The 17,896-nt window shown below is 33.2% G+C and overlaps 1 pseudogene; it reads right to left on the bottom strand.

Annotated features, from left to right (window-relative positions):
- Nucleotides 1–16,857: 16,857 nt before the first annotated feature.
- LOC120089027 lies at nt 16,858–17,543 on the bottom strand (annotated as a pseudogene).
- Between the last annotated feature and the right edge of the window lie 353 nt (nt 17,544–17,896).

The following is a 17,896-nucleotide window of genomic DNA, read 5'->3' as shown; positions in this document are numbered from 1 at the left end:
ACAATTTGAGTATAACCCACTAGTTGGAATTAAGCGATCAAATGTTTCAATTTTTCATCTCCAAATATTGTGATGTTGGTTTGAACTTAATGAATAAAAGAATATTTCACATTATTTATTAAGACTTTGTTTGGTAATGGTTAGATTTTTGGTTTTTGTTTTTAAAAAATAAATCTATTTCACCCACATTTTATACAATGATAATAGTGTCATACGCTTAAGTTTAAAAAATAAAAATAAAAAATAAATTTCTAAACAAATAAATGAAACTCCAAGAGTTTTATTAAAATAGTGTTCTAGAAACTATGCTTTTTAGAACATTAATATTTTCTCTCATCGCTGAAATATGCTTTCTATAACGAATTTATTTCATTGTATTATTATATATTTTTTAGATTTTGGGAGAATGAATGTAAATTACTTTTGAATTATCATCTTTCCAATACTTATAAATTTATGCCTCCCTTATAAATTCGTGGCTTAAATTTTGGCATGGTGATGACGGTAAAAATGAATTCTTTTAAGCATAAGGACAATAATGAATATAAATGAATGAGATATAGAGTTATGTTATCGCTTATGCACACTACTGCTAAGTTAATCTCTTTATCTACACTAATGCATGGCTTATGGATGAGATGAATGATGTGTTAAAGATGCGCTCGAGTACTTTGCTATAAAGAGAATTTTATACGATACTACGTCTAAATATATGCGTTGTTAATGATATACTCGTAGTATGCGATGGAGGAATGTGTGTCACAAGTTTCCTTGCGCTGAAACCAAGTATAATTCCAAACAAGTTTCTCAGAATAATTCGAGGTCGAACACAAGGATTGTTTTCGTTACTGCATTACTTTTGTGATACATGCAACCAGTTTAACAATGAATAAAGAATTAGGTTTATACAGGAATGTAAATTGTGGTGAAATAAAATTGCGTTGATAAAATAAAATCCTAAACTAATATGATACACGATACAAGATACATGATACACGATACTGAGGTCGAGAACTGACTGTGAAGTTGAACAAAGATTCGATGTATGCGATGGCAAGTCTTTATGAATGAAGCAGAAAGAGAAAGAATAAATAGTAAAAACATCGCAAGTTTGTCAATTGCGTTAAAAATGTAACTAAGGTTCCGCTTTCCCTTGGCGTACACCTCTCGGTGATCGGCCGCGTTCCCATATCTCTATGGTGAAACAGGGATGAACGTGATGAACGTAAGGTTGTTTCCATCTCTGGAAATACTTCTCGCTTTAGTAACGCATTCTTCCAACCTTCTCTCGATAGGTGGAATGACATCTTCACTTCTGCTCTCATAGGTGAAGATGTCGTCGAGCAAGCTTTAGCTAAACTTAATTATTTTCTTAACACAAATTAACCCACTCGCTTAATTCTTGCTAATTTCCAGGGAATTAGGAAAACATCATGGAGAAAATGGGTCATGGATGAACGGAAAGAGACAGAGAGATGGCAATGGTAATTATTATAACATTTAATTCTAGAATTAAGTGTTCGATACATGGTGTAAATGAAAAATTAAGGAAGATAAATACAAATGATGAAATAGATATTAGAAACAAATACAGAAAGAGTGTCAACGTCTTGATACAGATCCTGAACGAAGATTGTGCTTGTCGGTGTGTGGAAGTAATGGAGAGGAAAGCTTCTCTCCCAGGCTTGCTTTCCTGGTAGAATTGACCTTCGCACAGAGCTTCAGCTACGGGAATTGGAAGGATTCTCTGCTTGAAGACTCACCCCTCGGCCTTGTCTCATGGTTCGCCCGGATCTATTTTGTAAAACGCTTAAGACTAGTCTCTCTCTCAGAATCAGTATATGCACGTCTCTATGTATTCATGTATGTCTTTCAGTGAATTTGCAGAAGCTATTTATAGGTGAGGCTTGGCTCTTTGAATGTGTGGTCCCCACTATATGGTTATGGTAGTTCCTAAAACGGCAGAGTGAATCTTTCTTCTGTTACGCAATCAATCTGTCAGAAATGCACAACTGAAAGCTATACATTTGTTAGAATCCTTCGCAAATGCGTTGCTTTTTACATCTTCAATCGATCGCCGCATGCGGTGTTATTTTTTATTACCGCATGCGGTTGAAATTGCATTGATCGCTTGAGATCTTGATCGATTGTCGCATGCGCCGTCATTCCGTTGATCATCTCTTCGTTCTCGATTGATGGGCACAATGCGATGTAGATACATTGTTTATTTTATCTTTGAACCATGAACGTATGCGGTGACTGATTTCCTGCAAACAGAAACTTAAAATTCTATTCTACCATTGCAATGGTGTTAGTGGGTGTATTGTCGACATTTTATAATTTTCGCATTTCTTAGCCAATTTCTATACTATCGACGCAGCTTTTCTTTCTTTTAGCCGCAATATCTAAATAAAATAGTATAAATAACTTGTATTCTACAAGTTATCACATGGCTATCTTGTTCATATTTCAAAAATAGTTTTGAATATAAGAGTATGTTTGGTAGAGGATCCAAATTTTGTTTTATGTTTTCAGATTTATTCAATTAAGCAAATATGTGTTTGACCGATAGTTCGAATTCTGTTTCTGAAAATTGTTTTTAAATTCTATGATTCAATCAGTGCAAACCGAAAACAAAATTTTATGTTTTCATTATATCCAGATTTTGAATTTTAAATTTTAAAATGCAAAGTTATATTAAATAAAGATGAACACATTTAAAAATATAATTTATCAAGTTATAAACTCAACTCATGTTTTAAATAATTATAATATGTATCATGTAATGTATTATAAATTACATAATCTTACAAAATAATAATTATATAGTTTGTTCAAACATAAATTATATTAATAATAAATTAATAATAGTTTACTGTTGACTAAATAGTAGTGGATCAATGGGATGTAGATGTACTTAAGAAGGCTATTCAAGAAGCAAACATTGATCACATTATCAGAATTCCTATCAATTTGAATTCTAAGTATAGATTATGTTGGTATTTCGATAATATGACCTTTATTCTGTTAAGTCTAGTTATAAGTGGTTCCAGAGTTCTAGGTTATGTTTCTGTTCTTCAAGCGAGAATTCAATGGAGTTGGTGTGGAAGAACTTATGGAAGCTCAAAATCCCTACCAAAATTAAGTTGTTTATATGGAGGACTCTAAAAAACATCAGCCCTACAAGAGTTAATCTGTACAACAAAGGACTCAATATTTTGCTAGTATGTCCTATTTGTTAGAACGAATCAGAATCATTGGATCACATTTTTTTCATATGTAAAAGAGCGAAGGTGATTTGGGACTCGTGACTAATCATCTACTTGAAGAGAAATTCAACGAAAGTTTCCCAGATAGGTGGTTTGCAATTCAGCATTCATGCTCCCCAAAAAATATGAAACTAATTGCTATTTCATGTTGGCTATGTGGAATGACAGAAATGCAACAATTAATGGTGGTAATTTGATCTCAGTAAAAGCAAAGTGTAGATGGATTAGAGATTACCTGGAGCAAATTACTAGAGGATCTTTTTGAAAAGAATCGATCCAAAGATGTAGACTCAAGATTCATTCGACATGCAACAGGAACTAGACTCCTCCTCCCTAAGAGACATCCTCCTTCAAAGTCGTTGCTACGTGGACCATAAATCCTGTCTCTACAGGTCTAGGAGCTGCTATTCGAAGTTATGATGGCTCCATAATGCCTTACATTTAAAGAATCCGACCATGGAGTTTGTTAGTGTTGGTGTCCTAAATCTCTCTTGTATTCTCGCAGTTTGCAAACTCTGTAAACAAATTGTTATCAATAAAATAATTGTTATTTTATGTGCATGTACTCAATCTAATAAACTAAGATACTAGGTTATTTTATGTAATTTAAAGACATAGGTGGATCATGTTTAAATGATAACCTGAACGGTCTGTAATAGATGGATAAGGGATAAGGCTGGATACCTTGGATCCCTTATCCTTGTGCCACTATGGATACGACTGACTTTATAGTTGTTACAAGTGTTGTAAAGTGCTACAAATGATCTGATCCTGATCATTCATGTAGAGACGTGTGAGTGGGGGTACCTTATACAAAGAGTTTGTATAAGATCGACCACGAAATGAATAGTCTATCTTTATAACACCATTGTTAGAAGAGACTTACATTTCATCAGGATGACCATAGGTGACTTGACCTGAATCCTGAGTGAGTTGTGAACTCCTGCCTATGAAGGCAATCCTTTGATTTGCATGGGTGAGATTGACCAGTTTCACTGACTCAATATACTTACAATTTTGGAGATTCGTCTAATTGGGGAGTTGGGAACACAACTATACAAGAAAAATTCACTTTCTCTATTATTAGGGTAAGTAGAGAAATTGCTCCATTAAGGGCTGATTTTGAGGCTTGAACAATGAGGCGTCTCACCCTCTCTTCATCAAAGAGTGATTAAGCTGTTGGACTATAACTTATTGTTCATTAGAGGGATTGGTGGTACTTAAGGAGTTAAATGTAATTATAGGGGCAAAACGGTAATTTTGACCTAGCTATACTTACGAGCAATTTGTGAAGGGTAAACACACTATTGATTGGTTATATCCAATGAACATAAAATATATCTGTAGTGCGAAGACTGCAGCTGTCAGTCTTTAGTGGAGTGACTGTTAATGAAGATTGATTAATTTAATTAAAGGGTTTAATTAATTAATCAAGTACCATTGAAGCTTCAATCTATAGGTCCATAAGGTTCTCGTTAGCTCAATTGGGATTAATGAGAATCGAATTAATTTTGGATTAACTTGAATTGTTCAAATTAATTTAAGGAAATTAATTATATGAGATATAATTAATATAATGTATATGATACATTATATTATAAAGTTTTGGTGGGAGAAATAAGTATTAGGATATGATTCAAATATTAATTATATGAATATGATTCATATAAAAACTATATGTTAAAGTTAATATGAATTTGATTCATATTAATTCTATAAGTTATGTGAGAGATTTATAGACCATAGGTTATATTATACATGATATAATATAAACTACGGGTTATATGTTATATGTGATATAACATATAATTTTAATAATAAAAATTGGTTTTATTAATTCTCTTTATTTTAAATTTAATTTAGTTTAAATATTAAATAAAAGGGAGGAAGTTAATTTTGTAACATCATCCTCTTTAATCTCTCATAACCTCTTAGTACGCAAGTAGGGCAATTTTTACATTTAATAGAATATCATCTTCTTCTCCACTCCGCGTTTAAGTTCTTTTTTTAAGATCTCTCTCTCCCTTGGTGAAATTTCCTGCAAAAAGTTTGAAGAGAAACTCTCACAAAAATCCCCTTCCCTTTAAAAAATTATTCCTATTGCGAGCCCACAACTCCACATCAGTTATCTTCCTTGATAATAACAAGGAAGGCCTCGTGGTAATGTCCGGTTCTTGGTATTGTGGTGTTCGTGAGGATCAAGGAAAGTGTTCAAAGATCTGTTCGTGTTCGTGCAATAGATCAGAGAGGAAATTGGTGAAGAAAATCGTTCTTCAAAGGTAAGCTTCGAAATCCTCTTTTTCCTCTTCAAAGCATGCTATAATTTTAATTTGATGTTTATTCTGAAATTTATTTCATGTTCTCTATTTTTATGTGGTTTTCAAAATAGGATTTTAAAACGTACGACGTTCACACGCTTCCACATGGGATTCAATCCCTTTAATTGGTATGAGAGCCAATCGCTACAATTTGATTTCCCCATTTGCTTCGAAAATCAGAGTAAAGGTGGGATTTTCATTCTTCATTGTGAATGTATGAATGTGTTGAATGCCTCTATATTTTTTTTTGGAATGACGTTTGCAATTGGGTGTTTTTGAGTTTTGGCACCTTAGGGTTTATTTTCTTTAATTTGATTAAAGATGTGTAAGGGCTCGTTGTTTTGGGTATTTATTTTACTGCAATCAAGTCTGTAAACTCCAGGTCCTAAACATAGCAAGCGTTGTTGTTGATCGGGATCAAGAATGGAAGAAATCAGTGCAAAATCGAAGGAAACTGTGCATTATATGCATCAACGTCGTGGCGCTATACCTTAATATCGCGGGGCTCTGACATGAAGAGGAACGAAGTTGTTTTCTATTTGCAATGCTAGGGTATAGTGTCGCAACGCTCCAAACGTGAGGCGCGCATGTTTTCTATCCGAGCAGTCGCGTGTTCAAGCCCTGTAATTTTTTTTGTTGTTTTTTCCTTGTAATTTGTATTTTTTTTAATTAATTAGATTAATATAGATTAGTTATATTAATTTAATTAATTTTTAGAGGTCTCAAAATTTGATCCAATTTGCTATTTTAATTTAATTTTGACATTTGATGTATGGTTAAATTAATTGTATGCCATATAGTATTATTTAGAATCCCACCTTAGGATAAACATTTCTCATGCATCATATTTAATATAAATGTTATATTATATGCTTGCATGAATATTGCATGCTTGTGAATTTATTAATATAAGAATTATATTTTAGATGAATGTTTTATATAGTTTCGTTAATTAAATATAAGAGTTATATTATTAATGAAAAACATATACATGCATCATTTATATAATAGTTATATGATATGATAGCATGCATTAATAATATGTCCATGCATCATTTATATTATAATTGTTATAATACATAGTTTAGATGTATGAATAGCTATTATTTATTTTTCATTAATTTATTATATAAATGTTATATATGTAGTAATGAAGATGGAATGCATGAAGCATGACACTACTTTAGTAAAATATAATTGTTATATTTTTTAATTATGTAATTAGATGCATGGAAATAGGTTTTAATTATTTCATTCAACCTTATAATAGTTATAAGTTAAAATGAAATTAGAATTAAAATCTATAATAAAAAGTTGCATGCAAACATAGGTTAAATTAATTTTAAAATGTTTAAAATTACTTTCACCATTAGACCTATGTTAACAATATTTCTAATATGATTAGAAATAGGTTTAATCTTTTAATTCCGTTTAATAGGATTAAAATGGATTGAATAAAATATTAAATTTATAATATAATTATCTATAGGAGACCTTTGTCTAAGGAATGTTCTGTCTAAGACTGGGGTTTTTAAGTTGATAGAAATGAAACACCTCTACCTGGGAATTGACCTGCAAGTTCAATTAGATAATTATATTATAAGCATGCAATCAATGATTAAGGTTTATTAAAGTGTTTAATAAACAAGGATCATTATTGTTAAATATCCAATGTAATAGTTACTTTGTACAAAGTTAACAATCACTTAGTTGAATTAATTAGCCAAATTTACCAAAGTAAGAAACCTTGGGTTTTAAAATATTCAGTGGGAGGAAAAAGATGTATACGATACGTCAATTTTTTTTTCACTCATGTTTCTTCCTTAAAGTTCACACCGTGAGACTCATGCTTAGCCTTGAGGCGCCTTGGGAGCATCCCCCTTCAAATGGTATTTGCATAGGTCAATATCAAGGTGAATGGAGATAATATTTATAGTAAGTGGGAGAGAGATATGTGACAACATGTCCTACGGTCTCTTTCATTGATATGCATCGTGAGACCTTCTTGTTAGGAATGTCCTAAAACTCACAGTTCTTAATTTGAGAAACATATTCTATTTATCAATAAAAGTATTATTGAAATTGCATTCTGTTATAAAATTCAATAAACAAACCCATGGCTATAGTATGAATACTACTTTATGTAGAGACATAAAAGGGGATCAAGTTATAGTATATAGCCTAAAATGTCTATAAGTATATGGATGAGATTGGGTACCTTGTCCTGGGGATACTATGGATGTGGCCCACTTTGTATATTGATACAAACGATGTGATCCAGAAATAGTTCATGTGGAGACATGCGAGTGGAGGCATCGTATGCAAAAGATGTTTGCATAAGACTGGACCACAAAATAGTGTAACTCGATCATCAAATGACTGTTTATTGTTAAAACTGACTATAACCTAGGGTAACTCGATCTTAATCCTGAGCTAACTATGAACTCCTGTTTATTCGGGATTATCTTTTGATCTGCATAGGTGAGAGTAGTCCAACAACACTACTCAATAAACCTTCCATTTTGGGGATAAGACCGGATATATAGCTGGGGACATAGTCCTGCAGGATGGAATTCACTCCTACCCATTTTAGGATTAGTAGATAGGTTGTTCCCTTAAGTACTGATTGTTGGTCTTGAACAAAAGAGGCCGCGCCCTCTCATGGTCGAGAAGGATATGGTTTATTAGTTGGACTATAAACCAATTGTTCAATAGAGGATCAATGGGAGTTTAAGGAGTAAGATGTATTTACAGGGGTAAAACGGTAATTTTGACCTAGCTGTAAATACGAACGACCTGTGAAGGATCGACTTACTAATTATGGTTAAATCAAATGGACAAAAATATATCTATAGTGAGGAGAGTGTAACTACTGAGCTATAATGGTATGTCTCAGTAGTTAATGAATATTGATTAATTCAGTTTAAAGAGTTTAACTAATTAATCTCAAATCATTGGAGATCATAATCTATAGGTCCATAAGGTCCTTCTACTAACTCGTAAAACATTACACATTGGATTAAAATATTGAGCAAATTTGAAGCGTTCAAATTCGAAATTAGGGTTTGAATTTGAAATGTTCAAATTCGATTTAGGGTTTGGATAATTATATTTGATATAATTAAACGTTTAAATTTATCGAAATTAAATGTAATTGGAGAGTTTAAAATATTTAAATATTGATTACATGAATAAGATTTTTTGTTTAAATTATGTTTTTATTAATTTAATATTTGATATAAAACTATTATTTATTTAATTAATTAAATTTTTTTAGTTAATTATTTAAATTAAATCAATTTCAAATTAGGAAATTCAATTTTAGAATTAGAATTTGAATTTAATTAAATAAGTTGAAAATTTGAATTAAATTGGATTTGAAATTGTAATTAGTTAATTGTCCAAGATTTCTCTTTGTTAGTGGATTAATCTATATTTTAACACCTATCCCACTTTCTTGGTAATAATTGAAGTGTCAATCAGCTGACCATGGTAGTATCAGCTGATCATGGTAGTGCTTGCATGAATCAAATTTATAAATACTTCAAATTTCAGATTTTTTAGATTCATGCAACCTGAAATTTAAGAAATTAGTTTTGCTCTAAAAAATCTCTCAAATCCATTTCAATTCCTCTCAATTCAGAGTTCCATCACTCAAATTCAATGCTGAGAATAGTAGAGAAGCTCCTCTTAGTGGTCTACTGAAGATTTGAAGGTCAAATTTGTGAAAATAAGCAAGAATTTGAAGGATTCTACAAAGGTTGTAAAGTTGAAATCAATTTCTTTTAAAAAACTGTTTTTGTATCGTGCTTTATACTCAAATTAAGTGTAATTAGAGTGCTTAATGATTCTATTAGCTTCCGTTTTATGCATCTTTAGTCTATACTTCTTGCACGGCCTCGAGGCGCCCTGGGAGCGTCCTCCTTCGGATGGTTTGTGCATTAGGTCAATATCAAGACGAACTCCATAAATGGATAGGATCGCTTTAGTTTTTGCTTCAATCGATTTTTTCCTTCTGATCATTGGGGCGAAACTCTTGAATCTAAAATGAAAGGTTATACTTACAAGAAATTGTTAAGCTAGTTAATGATTTCTTGACCAAATCAATGGTGAATAATTGTTATAGGAATAAGAGTTATTTTGGTATAATGATTGGTTGACAGTGTTTTGGTTCAATGCAGGGGCGACTGTTCACCCTTCAGTGGCTTTTGTCCTTGAAGCATCATTGCAAAATTAAATGTTAAATGTGGTTCATTTAATTTTTTCTAAAATTGATTGGATGTTTTAGAGTTATGCTAAAATTTAATGTAAATCAATTTGTTTCATTTCAGCAAAATGTCAAATTTTGTTTTTCCATCGTTTGCCTCTACTTATTTGACCGAATTTAATTATACAACTTGGAAAGATTCAATTAAAGTTATTTTCGTGGTAAATGACCTTAACTTCGTCTTAACTGAGGAATGCCCTCCAGTCCCAACCCCTAATGCAACATGAAATGTTTGTGATGCATAAGAAAGATGGACGAAAGCCAATTATAAGGCCCGATTTCACATTTTGGCAAGCATACCTGATGTCTTAACCAAAAGGTTTGAAAGCATGGTCACTACACTTAAGATCATGCAATCAACACAAGAATTATTCGAGCGAAAGTTCTCACAATTCGAGCAGAAAGAGGTTGATATCGACGAAACTAGTAATGTCAGCTCCCTAAACAAACCCCAATCCATATTAAATGTCAAGTGATTAAGAGAGAAGGAAAATGTTGCCAACTCTAGTGTAGTTAATCAAAGAGGTTCGTCCTCTGAGATAAACATGAAGTTTATGATAAGGGATATAATGCTGATCCCACTACTCTCTAGAAAAGGAAGAAATCTAATGATGCTAAATCTGATTTAGTAGTATTGGAGACATGCTTAGTAGAAAATGATGATTCTGCCTGGATAATTGATGCAAGGGTTACTAATCACGTATGTTCTTCCTATCAGGGATTTAATTCTCGAAAACAGTTCGTAGCTGGAGAGATGACTCTTCAAGTCGGTACTGGTGAGGTCGTTTTAGTTGTTGTTGTAGGCAGGCTTAAACTATTTTTAGACAAGAAACGATATATGTTATTAGATGATATATATGTAGTTCGTAATATCAAGAGGAACTTAATCTTTGTTTCTTGTCTGGTTGAAAAAAAGTATTTTCTATCATTCTTTAAAAATAAAGTATTTATTTTTTAAGAATGGAATGAAGATAGGCTTTGGTTCAATGGAAAGTAACTTGTATGTACTAAAACTGTTAGTTACAAAGGTTGTTCTAAATATTGAAATATTCAGAACAATAACAACTGCTAAAAGACTCAAAGTTTCTCCTAAAGAAAATACCCACCTTTGACATCTAAGGTTAGGTCACATTAATCTCAATAGAAAACTCTTTACCTGTATGTGAGTCATGCCTTGAAAGAAAAATGACAAAACAACCTTTTACTAGAAAATGTTATAAAGCCAAAGAGACCTTGAAGCATATACATTCAGACCTCTGTGGTCCGATGAATGTAATAGCAAGAGGAAGGTATGAATATTTCATCTCTTTCATAGATGATTATTCTAGATATGGGTATCTATACCTAATGCAACACAGTCTGAAGCACTTGAAAAGTTCAAGGAGTGCAAGACTGAGGTTCTAAACTTGTTAGGTAAAAAGATAAAATCACTACAATCTGATCGTGGTGGAAGTATATGGACTTAAGATTCTAGAACTATATAATAGAACATGGAATAACATCCCAACTCTCATCCCCTTGTACATCTCAGCAGAATGGTGTATTAGAAAGGAGAAATAGAATCCTGTTAGACATAGTTTGGTCTATGATGAGCTATGCTCAATTTCCTGATTTGTTTTGGAGATATGTAGTAGAGATTGTTGTCAACATCTTGAACAACATTCCCTCGAAGAGTGTTTTTAAAACACCTTATGAGTTATGGAGAGGTCGTAAATGTAGTTTAGTCCACTTTAGGATTTGGAGATGTCCAACTCATGTGTTAATGACAAATCCTAAAAAGTTGAAACCTTGTTCAAGAGTCTTCTTATTTGTAGGCGAGATGAGTACTTCTTTGATCTAATTAAGAATAAAGTGTTTGTATAAAAAAACGCTACTTTTTTTGGAAGAAGACCACATGAGAGATCACAAACCATAAAGCAAAATGGTTTTAAGTGAAATTTCTAACAAAACTACGACACTTCAACAAGGGTTGTTGAAGAGGCTAGTACATCAATAAAGGTTGTTGATGTCGGTTCATCTAGTCAAACACATCCATCTCAAGAGTTGAGATTACGTCGACGTAGTGGGAGGGTTATGAACTCACTTGTACGCTATATGGGTTTAACAGAAGCCCAAGACATCATATCTAATGATGGTGTTGAGGATCCATTGTCTTATAAGTAAGCAATGGAAGATATTGATAAGGAGGAATAGATTAGAGTCATGAATAAAAAGATGGAGTCTATGTACTTCAATGTTTTCTCGGAACTTGTAAATCAACTTGATGGGTAAAACCTATAGGTTGCAGATTGATCTACAAGAGGAAAAGAGATGTAGATGGAAAGGTGATAGCTCTAAAAAAGAGCTATAATTCCTAGCTTAATTTAGGCTCGTTAATGGATTCTTAATGTTAAATATCCTATTTTGTAGGTATTGAGTATCGAGGAGGAAGAACCAAGCAATTGGAGTCAAACAGGGTTAATTAAATGCAATTTGGAGGTAATTTAAGCATCTAGGCTTCAAAGAAGTAGAAATGACTCAAATGCCTCTGTTAGAGCATCACAACACTCATTACATGCATAGTTTCAATGCTTTCGCAATGCTGAATGGCAGAAGCTGAGTATGCAGGGCAACATCGCAATGCTACTCTTAGCATTGCAACGCTGTGATGGTTAATGCAATGCCAACGTTCGTGCATGCATGCCTGTCGCAAGTGAGTGTCGGAGCCACCGTTGCAATGCACACTTAACGCTTGACGTCTTAATCGATAAGAGAGTTGTAATGCTCTTCCCAGCATTGCAATGTTGTGACTATTATATAAAATTGTTCTTTCCAAATTAGGTAAGGGGAGGAAGCTGATTTCATGAAGGCCAAGGTATAGCTTCAACTCCCTTCTTCTCCCTTCAGATTTTAGCATCTTAATTTAGAATTTACATTTTATTTTAGGTTGTAAATGATGGATCAGTTCTTTTCCTCTTACTCTTGTCTATAAGATGTTGAGGTAACTTCTATCTAATTTTTGGAGCAAGAACCCATTGTGTTTTTCTTGATATTTCTATTCTTTGGACTTAATGCATACTTAATTTATGTTTTCTTGAATCTAGTTTGATTTTGATATATATTTGTTTGTTGGATTGATACCCCTATCACGAATGTATGTCTTAGCTAGTTGATTTTAGGCTTACATGTTTCTCTAATGTTCGTCTATGTTTAAAGCCACCCTGGTAGCAAATGGTTGAATGTGTATGCTAGGATTTATAAACTAGTCTTAGGTTTTAGGATGGATGCTTGACCTAGGTTCAAGGATAAATCGGTTGATTAAGTTAGGGCTTTCTCATTAATTAATTGACACAATGGAATCCTAAAGCTCAATGTGCATGTGCTCAGTCTTAATTGATCGCTATCGAACTCAATTTCTATTTAATGCATGTAGTTTAACTAGGATGCTTTCTCGTTTTGGTCCTAAGCTAGTTGTCCGCTTTGTAGAGGCTAGCTTGGTCGTATCAAGCGAGTGTTGTGTACTCATAAATTTATTTAATGTCTAATTAATGGATTTCAATAATTGAAATTACATAGGATCTCTCTTGCTCTTAAAACTAGATAATTCCTATCCTTAATTGATATCTACCCACTTTTATTTTAATTTCTTACACACTTAGCTCTTTCATACTAAAACTCCCCATTTACCACTCTAGTTAGGAAATTGGCTTAATGAAACAAGTCGCACTTTCCTGCGGATCGACCCGGACTTACCACTATTGCTATGTCTTTGTAGTGATAGTTATAGTTTGATATTATAAATTTTCTTTTGATTTATGGTTCTTTTCGAGACTTAAATGACACCGGAAAAGGCTATGATCAAAATCATTTTGTTCAAAGCCTTTTTCGGTGGCGTTTGATTCCTGAAAATGGTCGCAAAACAAAACAAGATTTATAAATTCCACCGAACTACTCCTATCACTACAAAGACATAGTAATAGTGGTAAGTACGGGGTCAAACCACAGAGAGGCCAAAAATTAAATCTCTCATAAGCTAAATTTGACTATGGAAAGCAGTAAAAACAGGGTTTGGTTTGTTTGATAGAATGGAAAAAAACACACGAGAAATTAAATTGCAAAGGATAAATGTAAACAGGGATTGGTTTATTTAGTTCTCAGATCAATATAGACATTCAACGCAATTTCTATCATCGTTTTCTACCAATTAATTATGTAATTGAATTGTGCATGCACAACTACTCACTCAATTCGATCTAAGTAGCCTCTACAGTGGCGGATAACTAATAAGAATTGAACCAAGAAAGCATCCTAATTATTAATTAAGGTCGAAAATGTCATACCCTAACTAATCTACATACTTCTAAATTCTATTGGGTTCGATAGCGGTCATATAGAACTAAAAATACATGCATTCAATTAGGATTCAATTTTGTTGATTAATTGTCAGAAATTCCATATTCAATTAACCAATTTTATCTTTGAACCTAGCAATTAGTACATTCTAGGAATAACCATCAAATGCCTAATTAACTATTGCTACTTAAGAGACCTTAGATAGACATTCTTATGCAAAAATAAATTTAACAAGATATTCATGCAAGATTGTAATATGCTCATGAGTGAAAAGTCATCTACACAAACATGCTTTTAGAAGTTAAAGAAAATTCAAAGAGCGCATAAATTCATATTGCAAAACACTAATTAAACCAGAAAACTCAAGAAAAAAGCAAAGAATCCTTAACAAGAACTAGATAAAATTTATCTTAAGAATTCATAGACAGATTAAAGAGACAATTCAGTCCAAGCTTACAATCCAAAATAAAATCAATAAAACCTACCTATTGATGTTGAAAAGATGGGGAGGAAGAAGAAAACCAAGCCTTTCCTTGGTCTCTATAAAATCCAACATCCTCTATAACCTAAAAATTGAAGAGAGTATTTATAAAATTGGTCACATCATTGCAACTTCTTATCGATTCAAACCTTAAGCGTCAGGTGTGCATTGCAATGGTGGCTTTGACGCTTACTTGCAACAAGCGTACGCGTGCGAACGTTGGCGTTGCGTTAACCATCGCAGTGTCGCAACGTTAAGGGTAGTGTTGCAACGCTGCCCTGCATACTCTGCTTCTGCCATTCAGCATTGGGTGAGCGTTGAGGTTATGCATGTAACGAACATTGCGATGTTCTAATAGGGGCATTTTGTTCATTTTCACTCCTTTGAATCCCGAATGCTCAAATTACCTCCAAATTACTTCAAATTAATCCTGTTTGACTTTAATTGCTTGGTTCTACCTCCTTGGTACTTAATACCTAAAAAATAGGATAATTAACATTCACAATCCATTAACAAGCCTAAACTAAGCTAGGAATTATAGCTATTTCTTAGACTTATTAAAAGGTACAGACCTTTATAGCTAGACAAGGGTTATACCCAGGTTGAAGGAGTATACTATGAAAAAACTTTCTCACATGTTTCCATGTGAAAGTAAATTCGAATTTTCTTGTCCATAGCCACATATTATGATTACGAGATATGAAAAATGGACGTCAAGACTGCCTTTTTGAATGATAATATTGAAGAAACCATCTATATGAATCAATCAGAGGGATTCATTGAACAAGATCAAGAGCAAAAGGTTTGCAAGCTTTAATTGGTCTATTTATGGACTTAAACAAGCATCTCGATCTTGGAATATAAGATTTGATACTGCGATCAAATCTATTGGCTTTGATCAGAATGTTGATGAGCCTTGTGTTTACAAAAAAATCATCAACAGCTTAGTAGTTTTCCTCATGTTGTATATGGATGATATCCTACTCATTAGAAGTGATGTATGTTTTCTGACTGATGTAAAGAAATGGCTAGCCGCTCAGTTCCAAATAAAAGATTTGGGAGAGGAGAAGTTTATTCTAAGGATCCAGATCATCAGTGATAATAAGAACAAAACATTGGCCTTGTCTCAGGCATCATATATTGATAAAATGCTTGTCAGATATTTGATGACTAATTCATGGAAGGGTTTATTATCTTTCAAGCATGGAATTGTTATGTCTAAGGAACAGTGTCCTAAAACTCTTCAAGAGGTTAAGAAAATGAGACAAGTTGCCCATACATCGACTGTTGGCAGCTTTATGTATGAAATGTTATGTACCAAACCTGACATTTTCTATGCAGTAGGGATTGTCAGTAGATATCAATCTAATCCAAGACTAACTCACTGGATAGCAGTCAAAATAATCCTTAAGTATCTTTGGAGAATGCACTAGAAGAAATTTGGGCTTCAATGTCGGTTGAAAATAGTATTCTCGGATGTATTATGTCGGTTGAAAAAAAGGAGCTTCAATGTCGATTTTAAACCGACATTGAAGATGGCCTACAATGTCGGTTTAAAACCGACATTGTAGGCCTCCCATTATTTTTTTTTATTTTATCAAAATTTTCATTTCCCTCTCGCGCGCGTGAAGGCCTGAATTTCATTTCTCTCAACTCTATCACTTTACCAAAGCTAAAACTCAAACCTCGACTGGCTGGTCTCACCTACCCAAACAAAATCTCTCCTTTCTCAGTAGCTGATAGTCGGCCGTTTGCCTTCAGGTGGGGTTGTCTTCACTGTTGCTTTTAGGTTTTAGGTGAGTTTGGCGTTGTCCGATTTCAGGTAGGCTATCGTTGGTTGTCCGGATCTGGTCGTGTGGGTTGTGTGTCCGATTTCAGGTGAGCCATTTTATTTCCAGTGGTTGAACCCTTTTGATCAACAACATTAGCATTTGGTATCTGCAATATATTTGTATGAGAGGTACCAGAAAGTTGCTTCTTATAGAACTTGTCCAAGTTCTCCGCTCGTATATCGTTCTTCGTCTTTATTTGATCAGTGGTTTCCATGCGTTTTATAATGGCCATAATTTTGTTTGCTTCTTTTGTCAATCCAATAGATCGCCAAGCTTCTGCAACTAATAAGATTGTAGATTTCTCAGGTTTAACTCTAAATTCCTCCATTATTTGAAGCATTTCTTCTGCTTTCCATGGTTATTTTGCCTCTCCATATCCCCATATTATAGTCTCAATTGTCTTCAAATTAGGAGAAACTCCATATTCACACATGTTTAAAATCTGTATGGCATTATCATTCATGGCCTCCTTTAGTCTACCTTCCTTGCAATATCCACAAGCCACAATGATGCAAGTCCGCTGATTAGGTTGAATATTGTTATCTTGCATCAGTTTAATAATCTCTTCAGCTCGATCTATTTCTCCACTCCGAGCATAAGCAGTTGCTATGGTGTTGTAAGTAACAACATCTAGTTTGATTCTCAGGGCTACCATATTTTGCACCACATTCCATGCCTCTGCTATTTTCTTCTTCTTACACCATGCTCTGACAAGTACATTACAAATTCTCAGATTGGGTTTCAAATTTTCCTCTCTGTACATCAAGTCCAGCAGTTCTATAGTTTCTTCAGGCTTACCAACAATTTTATCAAAGTGTTGAAAGTGCTTGTGCCTGGCCTTAGTCCACTAGCCTTCATTTTTCTTAAAGTTAGCATGGCTTCTTCTACATTACCAGCTTCGGAAAAAAAATTAATAACAACATTAAAAAATATAGAGTCTGGAATCAGTGTATTGTTTTGTTTGTTTGGTTGATTCTTCTTTATTGTTTTGTAAAATTGTATTGTATTGTTTTGTTGGTTAATAAAATGATCTAATAGGCACATTGTGTAGGTTGTAGGATTCTAAAAAATGAATACAAATTTACCTTTACAGATTTTCATTTTGGAGAAAACCGATAATGTTGGAGTGTTGATCTTATGGTGTAGAGTTGATCTTTTTGTAGGTTCCTTTAGTTTCTTAGAGTTGATCTTAAAAGTCTAGTTGATGACACAATTGGAATGTTTGAGGATGCATACAATAACTATTTTAGTGGAAAATCCGATAATTTTGAAGAATTATTAGATGATGCGAAGAAACCATTGTACTCAAATTGTAAAAAAATATCTACATTGGTAAAGTTATATAATTTAAAAGCTAAATTTGGATGGAGTGATAAAAGTTTCACTGAGTTGTTGGA

The sequence above is a fragment of the Benincasa hispida genome, chromosome 10 (assembly GCF_009727055.1).
Source record: "Benincasa hispida cultivar B227 chromosome 10, ASM972705v1, whole genome shotgun sequence".
Lineage (NCBI taxonomy): Eukaryota > Viridiplantae > Streptophyta > Magnoliopsida > Cucurbitales > Cucurbitaceae > Benincasa > Benincasa hispida.
Note: the sequence above shows the minus strand (reverse complement) of the source record. Positions and strands in the feature narration are given on the sequence as shown.